The following is a 13,550-nucleotide window of genomic DNA, read 5'->3' on the forward strand; positions in this document are numbered from 1 at the left end:
TGGGGCAGGAAGAGATTAATCAAATATCTTACCTATGGAAACAGACAGTAGGGTGGTGAAGGCCTGGGGTTGGGTGGGAACCAGGTGGAGGGGGACCTAAGGGGTGGGGGAAAGAGTATTGCATCTGTAATACTCTCAATAAAGTTTTTTTTCAAGTCGTAAAAAAAGAGAAATATTAAAGAGACTGTGTTAAGAAAAAGAAGAAGCCTTACCTGGTTTGGCTCAGTGGACAGAGCAGCATCCTGTGGACTGAAGGGTCCCAGGTTCGATTCCGGTCAAAGGCACATGCCTGAGTTGTGGGGTTGATCCCCAGTAGGAGGCTGCAGGAGGCAGCTGATCAATGATTCTCTCATCATTGATGTTTCTATCTCTATCTCCCTCTCCCTTCCTCTCTGAAATCAATAAAAATATATTTTTTTTAAAAAGAAGAAAAGGAAAGAGGATCAAAATAAAAATAGAAATAAATAAATACTTATCAATAATAACCTTAAATGTAAATGGATTTAAATGCTCTAGTCAAAAGACAGGGTGGCTTTTATATGAAGATGGCGCCGAAAGCTAAGAAGGAAGCCCCTGCCCCTCCCAAAGCCGAAGCCAAAGCATAAGGCTTTGAAGGCAAAGAAAGTGGTGTTGAAAAGCATCCACAGCCGCACAAAAAAAGAAGGTCCACACATCACCCACCTTCCGATGGCCAAAAACACTAAGGCTCCTAAGGCAGCCTAAATATCCTCAGAAGAGCACACCCAGGAGAAACAAGCTTGACCACTATGCCATCCTCAATCCCCCTGACTGTGAGTCGGCCATGAAGAAGATAAAAGACAGCAATACACTTGTGTTCATTGTGGATGGCAGGCCCAACAAGCACCAGATCCAACTGGCTGTGAAGAAGCTCTATGACATTGATGTGGTCAAGATCACAATGAGGTATCACTTTATGTCTGTTAAAATGACTATTATCAATACATCAACAAACAAGTGTTCACGAGAATATGGAGTAAAGGAAGCCCTCATGCACTGTTGATGGGGATGCACATTGGTGCAGCCATTGTGAATAGCAGTATGGAGTTACCTCAAAAAATTCAAAACAAATTGCCATATCGCCCACCAATTCCGCTTCTGGGAATTTACCTGAAGAAACCCAAAACACTAATTTGAAAGAATATATGCACCCCTATGTTCATTGCACGATTATTTACAATAGCTGAGATTTGAAAGCAGCCCAAGTGCCCATCAGTAAATGAGTGGGTTAAAAGCCTGTGGTACATTTACACAATAAAACACTATGCCAAAAAGAAAAAAAAGAAGGAGGATATCTTACCCTTTGCGACAGCATGGATGGACCTGGATATTATTATGCTAAGTGAAATAAGCCAGTCAGAGAAAGACAAATACCATATGATTTCACTCATATGTGGCATGTAATGAACAAAATAAACTAACAAAATAGATAGACTCATAGATACAGAGAACAGACTGACAGCTGTCAAAGGAGAGGGGTTAGGGCTGGTAATGTAATACTTTAAGCAATAAAAAAAATAGCAAATAAAGTTTCAAAACAATAAAAAAAGGTCTTTGTGCTTAAATACAGTTGTATCTTTGATAAACCATGTTGTAGTCTATATTTGTGGACTTCTTTGTGTCACCTCCTAGCCACCTAAAACTCCCTTCAAATTTGCCCCTCACACCCTCCATTCCTGTAAAACCTCCAGTTTAGGAACCTGACAACTAAAACCCAGAGGTATCAGCATCCATTGATGATTTTTACCTGAATCAATAATTACAATGGTGTTTGAAGCACTTGTTAGCTTTCTAATGATGCATAACAAATGTCAGCAAACTTAAGTTATTAACTCACAGTTCTGTAGGTCAGAATGGCTGGGTTATCTGTTCAGGATCTCACAAAGCTAAAATCAAGGGGTTGGCCAGCCTGCATTCTCATTTGGAGTTAGGATACTCTTCCAAACAAATACGATTATGGCAGGATTCAGATCCTTATTGTTGTAGAACTAACATCACCATTGCCCTACTGTCAGCTGGGAGCCACTCTCAATAGAGGCTGCCTGCATTCCTTGCCACACGGTCCCATTCATCTTCAAGGCAGTGATGGAAAATCTCCTTTGCCTGCAATCTGTCTCATGCTTTAAATTTTTTTGCCAGTGAGACCCAGTACCTTTTAAGACCCCCCGCCCATTAGGTTAGACCCAATAGCCTAAAGGGATATTCTCCCATTCTTAAAATTAACTGATTGAGAACCTATTAGAAATAAGGCGAGCCCCCAAGCCAGGGGACCTGGTAGAACACAAAGGACACTCGGGAGCCAGACAGCAAGGTAAACATCTTTGCTCCTGCAGGAGGGTAAGCAGCCAACACAGGGTCTAACAGCACGCACACCCAACAGTCCACTTGGGTTCTATCCCTGACTAACACGTCTGTCCCTCACTCTTGATTGGTCAAAACTTAGGCTCACATTCTTGCATGATTGGCTAATTCAAGAACAGGGAGGGATTGACCTTTGCTATTTCAAAATGGTGGCTGCCAAGTCATGTGAGTTAACATGGCTACTGCTTAAAACTCTTCTTTTGACAGAAAAGATAAGTTGTTTATTCTCACAATTCTCACAAACCTTACCTATGGAACTGGACAACAATGGGTCCAGGCTGCTTGTCACTACTTGAGCCAATTAAGCAGAGACAGGGTCGAATCATATATGAGCATTTATTCCAATACTGCTGCAGTATGAGAGAGCAGGTCGTCCACAAAAATCTGCTCTGCAGCCCCCCATAAACTGGTTGCTTATATTGGGTAGGACAAAGATTACATGGGGAAGCAGGAATCACAGGCCTGGGGAAGTAGGCAAGGTGGGCTCTGGGGTCGGGGGAGCTCCATTGTTTGGGCAACAAGGTTGTTAATCTTTCTATGATACGGGGATGGACCACATTCCAAGGTTGACTCCTAGGTCCAAGGTTGACTCCCAGGTCTTGGGGACGTACAACTCCCAGACAGGTTAGAATGGACTTTCCTTAATCAGTACAAAACAATCACAGTTAACAGAGCATGGTTAATATTTATTTTATTTCTTATAACTAATAAGTAGTTTCCAATATTTTATTTCTGCCCCTAACACCTATATCTGCAAAATCCCTTCACCGCAACACATAAATTAGTACTTAAATAAATAACTGGGAGAAGGTGTGGATACCGGGGAGCAGAAATCTTGGGGCTATCTTAGAATTCTGCCTACCACATGCAGCACCCATCTGCACCATTCCATCCACATTTATTAGATGACATTCTACTTTAAGAAAGGTCTTCCCCCTTTTTACCTTTCTCTGTTCTTTCTGGCAGTACAGACTAAAGAATACCTTCAATACTTTCAATGTAATGTTTCATAATCTACTGAAAAAAATCATTTTCTTTCTCTCTCTTTGTTAATCTGCTGGTTTTCTTACTGGGCTTGTTTACTGCCTGTCTCCTGCTGCTCTGGGAGCTAGCTTCCAGCCCTATCTGCAGACAGGGTCTCAAGGCAAAGGAGGAGGCAGGATTGAACCCTATGACTTCCAAGCAATTCCTATAGGTGGAGTCAATGTTCGGCTAGCCGCTAGAAGGTGGAGCCTGGCTTCATCCTCTGAGTCTGAGGAGCTTAGAACCCTCAAGACCACACCCCCTTATAGGGACAGCCAATCAGGATTTTAGGTGCTGGTTTCTCCCATTGTGAAGAAGTGGATTGTGACGGTTTGGGTCTTGGGATTCTGGCTAGAGCAGGGGGAGGCCTAGTGAGTGTGGCTCTCTGATTTCAAGACACTTGGGGTTCTGTCTTTGTCTGGGTGGAAAGATCATGACCTCTCAGAAATCGAGCAAGATCCCAGCCGCCCCAGATGCCCCAGCCGCAGAAGCCCCAGCCGCAGGAGCCCCAGCCGCAGGAGCCCCAGCCGAAGGAACCCCAGCCGAAGGAGCCCCAGAGGCCGCAGATGTCCCACCTGGGGAGGATCAAAAGCTGCCAGAGCCTACACAAACAACTGAAGAACTAGAATTTTATGCCCCGAATTACATATGTCTGACCATCCTGGCCATAATTTGTTTCTTTCCCCTGGGATGTCTAGCTTTATACTACAGTCGCAAGGTAAAATAATGCCTAAGCTATGACCTATCCTGTCCTCTGCCTGCCCCTTGCATATGCTTCCTTCCTGGGACCTGGGTTGGGGTTTTCCCTCAATGGCAACAGGTGTCCAGCCATTTCCCAATGGTGTCACAAAGCTGAATTCAGAAACCCACATCTAAAGCTCCCATCCTTACAGACCACGAAGGCTAACGAGGAAAGCAATTGGGAAGAAGCTTACATCAACTCAGGCCGAACTGGCTGGCTGGATGTATTTGCCATACTCATCGGTTTAGGCATCCTTTATTACTATGTTCTGTTTTTATGATGGCCAGGCCCAGTGTCCTACGGGTCCATCCCCTAACAGGACCTGCCACCAAGACACTAACAAGCCAAACCAGCCACCATGCAAGAAACCAACAGCTGAGACATCCCTAACCTGGAAAGCCACCAGCCAAGGAACTCAACATCCAAGCAATCCACTAGCAGAGGAATACCATACTACTACATCCGCGTGGCCTCCAGAGGTGACTTCATTCATCTTGGGGGTCCTCACTTTCATGCCCTTTATGCTCTTAGCTCCTTGATACTGGGCTGCTCTTTCAGGAAAAAAGAAAAATATTTATTTAAACCAATAAAATTGAAGGGAATGTCCCAGCTTTTCATGTGTATGTGTTTCTGAGTCAGTGTGTGTGTTTTGCTGGGGCTGCCTGTTTACCAGACCATGTGATAATCAGAATGTCCTAATGGTGAAGCTCGGGGACATGGAAGTCAGAAAGATTGTGAGTTTACATCTCATTTTTAACATTTAAAAACTGTATATCCTTGAACAAGATAATTTTCTTGAGCCTGGTTCATTTGTAAAATGGGCATAATAAGTGCCAATGTGGAGTGATATTTAGATATTTGAATCACTATTCTCTAGGTCAGTGGTTCTCAACCTGTGGGTCGCAACCCCTTTGGGGGGTCGAATGACCCTTTCACAGGGGTCGCCTAAGACCATCAGAAAACACACATATAATTACGTATTGTTTTGTGATTAATCACTATGCTTTAATTATGTTCAATTTGTAACAATGAAATTGGGGATCACCACAACATGAGGAACTGTATTAAAGGGTTGCAGCATTAGGAAAGTTGAGAACCACTGCTCTAGGTGTTTCTCCAATTTGATCTGAAATTCTACTGTCTCAGAGCAGATAGGAAAAAAAAACAAAAACACACACACACACAAAAAAAAAACCTCCTCCAGCTTTTGAGATCCAATATCAAACTCCTAAGGGGAAAATGGGAAAACCTCAAGAAATGAACAATAGAGTTAGCAAAAGAGCTGATGAAGACTTCCTCTCCCCCAATCCTGAAAGATCAATGGTCCGTTATTCATAGGGGCAGTAGAAAGAGATGCCTATATATCTTAAAGAGGCCCCTATAGACTGTATTTCAGGATATGACCCCAGATATTATCTGTATTCCCTCTTCACAGATAAATTTTAGAGAGGCTCCAAGATCTCAAAGAAAAACATGCTGTATGGTATGGAGGTCTAGGAAGAAATGGCCCAGCAGAATGTCCCATATGCCCTAGTTTGGTGAAGAGGAGGTGGGGGCTATAAAAATGTCAAGTACCAGTGTCAGAGTAACTATAAGACAGGGACCAGGGATAACAAAGGAGCCATACAGGATGAAGAAAAACAGTTAACGAGGCTGACACCATGACAATAAACACCCAGGGCTTCCTTCTGGTGCCCTTGCTTTACAGACAGCCCCAAATTCAGACCCAGAAACCCTATACTTAGCAGAATTAAGTTTCCACAACCAAAGAGAATGCGGATTATCAGTAGAAAATTAAGTATCTGTGGAAAAGACTGCTCTATACCACAGGTCATCTTTTCTTCCTGTGAACGCTACTCAGCCACATTTCCTCTGTTCCTCTGTATGGCTCAATGGAATATGATCAGAAGTGATGTGTGCTGCAAACAACCCTGGCATTCACTTTGTTTGTTTGTTTGTTTGTTTGTTTTAGCTGTGGACATAAAGTATAATTAAGAAAAGCCATTAATAATGTAGACTTTACAAAATTAAGAACTACTCTGTAAAAGAACTTGTTCAGAGAATAAAAAATAAAAAAACACAAACTGACACAAAAATCTTTGCAAAACACAAATCTGATCAAAGATTTCTGTTCCAAATATACGAAGGACTCTAAAACGAACCACCCCACTAAAAATGGGTAAAGATTGAAACAGACACCTGGCCAAGGTAGATATACCATGTATACAAAAAGGGATTCTATGGAAAGTGTGGACAAAAGGGGCCACATGCTAACCTGACAAGCTCAGGGAAGACCTGCATGGCAGTCTTGCAAACTCAAAGACCTAAAGTAACCACAAAGAATGGTCTGAAATTAAAACTTTAACTAAAAGTAATTATGGTGGGTAGTTACATCCTAGGCTGGAATTTTCCCTGATAAGGTCAATCTTTACCTTAACTGAACCTGTTGTCTTTTTGCATCTATGATAACATATCGTTGAAATGTCAGGGTAACTTGTAACTTTCCTTTTTCCATACCCCCCAGGGCACAACCAAATGCCCTGGGCACCAGGAGAGGTATTCAAATTCCTTCATTGTTATTGTTATCATGTTATTTTTGACTGTTAACTAACCTGTACCCACCTAAGTAAAAGAAGTATGTGTCTATCATTTTAATTTTTATACAATCCTAGAGGCTCCCCCTCTCCTCCACTTTGCTTCCTCCCACTGAGAGGGTTAACTTGAAACGCAGGCAGACAGGGCACGGGTCCAGTGGAAAACAAAGGCAGGTGAAACATAGGCATGGGCAGACATGGCAGTTTGAGCAGCCTCACCACAGGGACCAACCAAACAGAAATCATAAAATGTTGGACTCAAAGCAGGAGGCATGGGAAAACAAGGGAGGGCATGCTGTTACATTGTAAATCAGAAAGTGGAACATAAGACGGCTCAAGGCCTGGCCTGGTGCCAACACTGACAACACTGTCTGGGACATAGTTTATGGCCTCTCTGGAATGGGAGTAGTCTTAGTTTCCCTATTATCTAAACAAGCAAGCGTTTACAGAAGCCAAAATAGCAGGGTTAAAATTTCAAACAGCAGTTTTTATATAAGATGGAGGTTACTATGCTTCACTGCAATAAACAAGGTGTACACACATTGAAACAGAGACAGTTCGGGTTAATTGCTGGGTAAAAACAATAAGGGAATCGATCAGGTGGTGACATAGATATGGAGCAGGTTTGTAGAACATATATACTAGTACTCCTAGAACAACTTGCTTTGCTGGCAACCCATTCTTTGGGCCTCCTCCCCGTTGGGAAGTCTGAATCTGCTTGTAACAAACTTTTGCTTAAACCTTCTGGTCCACATAACTCATTCTTCAGCGTCACGAGACACGACCCCTGGAAAAACACCTTGGCATTTTAATTTTGAGGTGTCTTGGTTTGGTCCTCTTTGGATTCCTTTTGGTTGGGGTTCTCCGCGCTTCCTGGACTTGTAAGTCTATTTCTTTCACCAGGTAGGGGAAGTTTTCTGTCATTATTCCTTCAAATAGGTTTTCAATATCTTGCTCTCTCTCTTCACATTCTGGCATCCCAATACTGCAAATGTCAGTACAATTTAAGTTGTCCCAGAGGTTCCTTATACTAACTTCATATTTTTTTATTCTTTTTTCTTTTTGCTCTTCTGATTGGGTATTTTTTGCTCTTCTGATTAGGTACTTTTTGCTTCCTCATATTAAAAATCGCTGATTTGATTTTCAGCATCCTCTACTTTATTGTTGTTTCTGTGTTAATTTTTTCCTTATTTCAGTTAGTGTATGCTTTATTTCTGACTGGTCAAACAGTGCTCGTGCAAAGAAGTAACCTCTATGTAGACTGTGTGCTATGTGGTTTTGGCAAGCCTGTGGGAGTCAGGGTGGTGCATGCAGTGCCTGGAGTGCCAGCTGGCTTGGAGAAGTGGGCTGGGTGGTCCAAGGTGCACAATGCACATGCAAGTGCAATGGCTCTCTTGCTCCAGCTGTCCATGGTGGGAGCCAGGTCCTGGCTGGGCAGCCCAGTGCTCACATGCCACTGGGTTCTGATGAAGGAAGCTCTGGGTGGGGGGACCTGGTACACATGCTTTGGTGCCCTCTTGGTCCCATTAGAGTGAGCTCCATGGTAGGGTGACTGAGAACATGCTGCAGTGGCCTTGACGGTCAACCAGAACACCTGGATAGACTTCTGGCCTACACTATCTAAGTCAGAGGTTCTCAACCTGTGGGTCGCAACCCCTTTGGGGGTCGAATGACCCTTTCACAGGGGTCGTCTAAGACCATCCTGCATATCAGATATTTACATTATGATTCATAACAGTAGTAACATTACAGTTATGAAGTAGCAACGAAAATAATTTTATGGTTGGGTCACAATATGAGGAGCTGTATTTAAAGAGCCAGAAGGTTGAGAACCACTGATAAGTGGAAGAAGAATGTAAATAATGGTGTTCACTGGCACCTCTAATCTTGGGGAGTTCCCACAAATCCCAGAGAGCTCTTGTAGCTCATCAACCTTCTCTATGTTGTCTCTCTATTTCGTTTTTTGTGGAGAAGCTGTTCAATTGGCTCTCAGCTATCTCTCAGGAGGAATTGCTCTAAATATAGCTTTATAATTGGTATATTTATTGCAGAGGGTAAGTTTGGCATCCTCCTATGATGCCATCTTGAACCCACCTCCTAGTGTAAAATAACTTTTATATGTATTGGGAAACCAAAAAATTTGTGTGACTTGCTTTTTGCTACTAGTATATTCACCTTATTTAGAGTGGCCTGGAACTGAACAATAATATCTACAAGGTACGCCTGTATACACTCATGAAACCATTACCACAATCCCTCCAGCCTCTCCCCAGGTAACCACCAACCTGTTTTCTATCACTATAAGTTACTCTGCATGTTCTAGAATTTCATGTAACTGGAATCATAGACTGTACTCTTCTTTTGTCTGGTTTCTTTTATTCAGCATAATTATGTTGAGGTTCATCCATATCAACAATTAATTCATTTTAATGCTAACCAGTATTCCATTATATGAATATACCACAATCTGTTTATACAGTCACCTGTTTATGGACATTTAAATGGTTTCCAAATTTTGCCTATTATAAATAAAGCTGCTATGAACATTTGCATGTAAGTCTTTGTATAGCTATATACTTTCATTCCTTTTAGATAAATAAATATGAGTGCAATGGCTGGATCATATGGTAGATGTATGTTTAATTTTTTTAAAACTACCAAAATGTTTTCCAAACTGTACAATTTTATTCCTATCAGCCATGTATGAGTTCCAATTAGCATACATCTTTGCCAATACTTTATATGGTTAGTCTTTTTAATTTTAGCCACTCTACTAGGTGTGTAGTGGTATGTCATTGTGATATTAAACTTTTTTAAATTCTCATCTGAGGATATGTTTATTGATTTTATTTTTTTAATATATTTTTATTGATTTCAGAGAGGAAGGGAGAGGGAGAAAGAGATAGAAACATCAATGATGAGAGAGAATCATGGATTGGCTGCCTCCTGCATGCCCCACAATAGGGATCAAGTCCACAATCCCGGGCATGTGCCCTGGCTGAGAATCAAACCATGAACTCCTGGTTCATGGGTCAATGCTCAACAAGTTAGCCATACTGGCTGGGCTGTTTTTTTATTTTAGAGAGGCAGGGAGAGGAGAGAGGGGAGAGGAAGAAACATTAAGTAGTTGCCTCCAATATGTGCCCTGGCTGGGAATTGAACCCACAACCTAGGTATGTGCCCTAACTGGGAATCAAACCCACAACCTTTTAGTGTACAAGACAATGTTCCAACTAACTAAGCCACTCAGCCAGGGCTGTCACTGTGATTTTAATATACATTTTCCTAGTGACTAATAATGTTGAGTATCTTTCCAAGTACTCATTTACCACCTATGTATCTATTTGATAAAGTGTTTGTTCAAATCTTTTGCCAATTTTTATTGGATTGTCTGTTTTCTTATTGAGTTTTAAGAGTTTATGATAATTTTAGAATAAAGTCCCTTATCAGATTTTCCAGTCTGTAGCTTGTTTTGTAATTCTCTTAGCAATGTCTTTCTTTCTTTTTTAAAAATATATTTTTATTGATTTCAGAGAGGAAGGGAGAGGGAGAGAGAGATAGAAACATCAATAATGAGAGATAATTATTGATAGGCTGCCTCCTGCATGCCCCCTACTGGAGATCAACCCCACAACCCAGGCATGTGCCCTTGACCAGAATCGAACCCGGGCGTCCAGCGCTCTATCCACTAAGTAAACCAGCTAGGGCAGCAATGTCTTTCAAACAGCAGAAGTTTTAACTTTGATTAAGCCCATTTGTCAATTTATTTTACAGAGCATGCTTTTATTGTTGAATCTAAGAAATCTTTGCCTTACCCAAAGTTTCTCTTATGTTCCCCTCTAGAATTTTTATGGTTGTAGTTTTACATTTATGTCAAGAATCCATTTTGAGTTCATTCTAATTTTTGCAAGGAATGCATCTAAGTTTATTCTTCTTCATAGAGTTATCCAATTATTCTAAGGACATTTGCTGAAAAAACTAGACCTCTCAGCTGAATTGCCTTTGAACATTTTTAAAACTTCAAGTGCCCATATATGTTAAGATCTATTTCTGGACTAAGAATAGGCTATACTTTTCTATTGATCCATCTGTCTGTTTCAAAGCTGTCTTCATTTCTGTACTTTATAACAGGCCTTGAAGTTAAAGAGGGTGAGTTCCCCCACTCTCTTCTTTTTCAATGTTGTTTTCACTATTCTTTTTATTTTCATCTGAATTATGAATAAGCTTGTAAATGTCTAAAAAATTAAGTTTTTTGGGTACTTTCATTGGGATTTCATTGACTCTATATCAATTTGAGAAGAATTGACATCTTAACACTATTTTCTGTCTTCCAATCTATGAACATGGTATATCTCTCCATTTATTTAGGCCTTCTTTAAAATCTCTTGGAAATTCTTTTTTAGTTTTTAATGTACAACTTCTGCATATATTTTGTCATATTTATCCCAAAATATTTAACAGTTTGATACTATTCTAAATGGCAGCTTAAAAATTGTGGTAAAATATACATAACACAAAATTTACCATCTTACAAATTTTAATGTGTGAAGTTCATTATTGTTAAGTACATTTCATATCATTGTTAAACCAATCTCCAGGACTCTTTTCATCTTGTAAAACTGAAACTCTATGTCCATTAAACACAATTCTTCATTCCTGTCCCCTCCCCAGCTCCTGACAACCACCATTCTACTTTCTATCTGTATGAATTTGACTACTCTGGATTTCTTATGTAAATGAGATCACACAGTATTTGTCCTTTTGTGACTAGTTTATTTCACTTAGCATAATGTCCTCAAGGTCCAGCCATCTTGTAGCATATCTCATAACTTCCTTCCTCACATTTTATCCATCCATCCATCAATGGACACTTGGATTACTATCACCTTTTGGCTATTGTAAATAATGCTGATATGATCATGCAAATATCTCTTAAAGACCCTCTTAATTTTGGGGAGTAAATGCCCATAAGTGGAATTGCTGGATCATACAATGATCCTATTTTTAAATTTTAATATTTGAGGAGAATCCCTAGTGATTAGTGATTGTTAAGCATCTTTTCATATGCTTGCTGGTCATCTCCACATCTTCTTTGGACAAATGTCTATTTAATTCCTTTGCCCATTTTTTTCTTCCCCCCAATACTGAATTTTCCCTTCTTTCTTCACCCTTTCATCTTCAGTGACATGACTAGCATTCTTAGTGCACCATTCAATTGCAAAGCGAAATAGTAACAGTATAAAAATAAATGCTCAACAACGTAGAGACACATTATTCAAGCGTTCTCAGTTGGTTTAGTCCTGCTGAGCACATTGGGTCAAGGTGAATCCACTCCTCACCCCTCCCCACATGTACACATGAGAGAAAAGTACAAGAGCCAACAGAACAAGTTGGCTGAACAGTGGGTGTTAAATCCTTGCCTTCTAGCATGCATCCTTAAAACAAACATTTACCTCTCAAAACTCTGGTTTCTCATCTGTAATATGGGGATTATAACTGTTGCTACCTCTAAGATTGTGATGATTAAAGGAGATAGAAGAAGAGCAAAACAGCCTGAAGTAGTGAAAGTGCTCAGTAGATTCATATTACCAGCATCAACATTGGAATGGCAAATGTTTCTGCTGCCACCACCTATATATGTTTCATTCCATACTATGCATGTCCTAATAAGCTAATATTTAACTTCTCTGAGCTCCTCTTTTTTCAAAGGGACTTTGAGCCCCCATAAACTTAGTTAATCAGAATGTAAAACAACTTTATGATAGCATATGGACTATATACACACAAGATATTAATTTTGTTTCAGGAATTAGTATATCGAGTTACTTTCTTTTTTTAATTAAATCTTTATTGTTAAAAGTATTATATTCATCCTCTTTTTCCCCCAATTGACCCCTTCTGGCCCACCCTCAACCCCCACCCCAGGCCTTCACCGCCCTGTTGTCTGTGTCCTGATTGGGAGAAGCTAGTGTTGCCGCAGCAGTGCTCACCAGCCATGAGCCCTTGGCATCCTCCCAAGGTGAGTGGCCTGAGGGATCAGATTGAAACCAGCTCTCCAACATCCCCCAAGGGGTCCCGGATTGCAAGAGGGCGCAGGCCAGGCTGAGGGACCCCGCTGGTGCACAATTGGGCTGGGAAGGGACTGCGGGAGGGCTTCAGGGCGTGTTGGGCCCATGTTGCTCAGTCCCAATCAGCCGGACCCCAGCAGCAAGCAAACCTACCGGTTGGAGCATCTGCCCCCTGGTGGTCAGTGCACATCATAGCAAGCAGTTGAGTAGCCTTAGCATATCATTAGTATTGTACACTTTGATTGGTTGTTTGGTTGTTCTGCCGCTCGGTCTATTTGCATATTACCCTTTTATTATATAGGACTAGAAGCCCAGCACACAAAATTGCATGGCCCCACCCACCCGCACAGCCTCACCACACTCACAGCCCTGCCCACCTGTGCCAGTCTTTGGTCACTACGGTGTTAGGGCCACAGGCCTTTTATAATATAGACTAGAGGCCCGGTGCACAAAAATTTGTGCACTCGGGGGAAGGGGGGTCTCTCAGCCTGGCCTGTGCCTTCTCGCAGTCTGGGACCCCTCGGGAGATAACGACCTGCTGGCTTAGGCCTGGTCCCGGGTGGCAGAGGGCAGGCCCGATCCCTAGGTGCAGCCCCTGGTCGGGCTCAGAACAGGGCCAATTGGGGAGTTGAGGCATCGCCCACTGTCATGCACAGAGCAGGGTAGATTGGGAGGTTGCAATGCCACCCTCAGTCACGCTCAGAGTAGGGCCGATTGGGGGGTTGGGGCACCACCCCCTGCTAC

The 13,550-nt window shown here is 41.7% G+C and overlaps 1 pseudogene; it reads left to right on the plus strand.

Annotated features, from left to right (window-relative positions):
• Positions 1 to 802: 802 nt before the first annotated feature.
• Positions 803 to 13,550, plus strand: part of LOC102770677 — a 40,243-nt pseudogene continuing 27,495 nt past the window's right edge.

Source organism: Myotis davidii, unplaced genomic scaffold (genome assembly GCF_000327345.1).
Source record: "Myotis davidii unplaced genomic scaffold, ASM32734v1 scaffold681, whole genome shotgun sequence".
NCBI lineage: Eukaryota > Metazoa > Chordata > Mammalia > Chiroptera > Vespertilionidae > Myotis > Myotis davidii.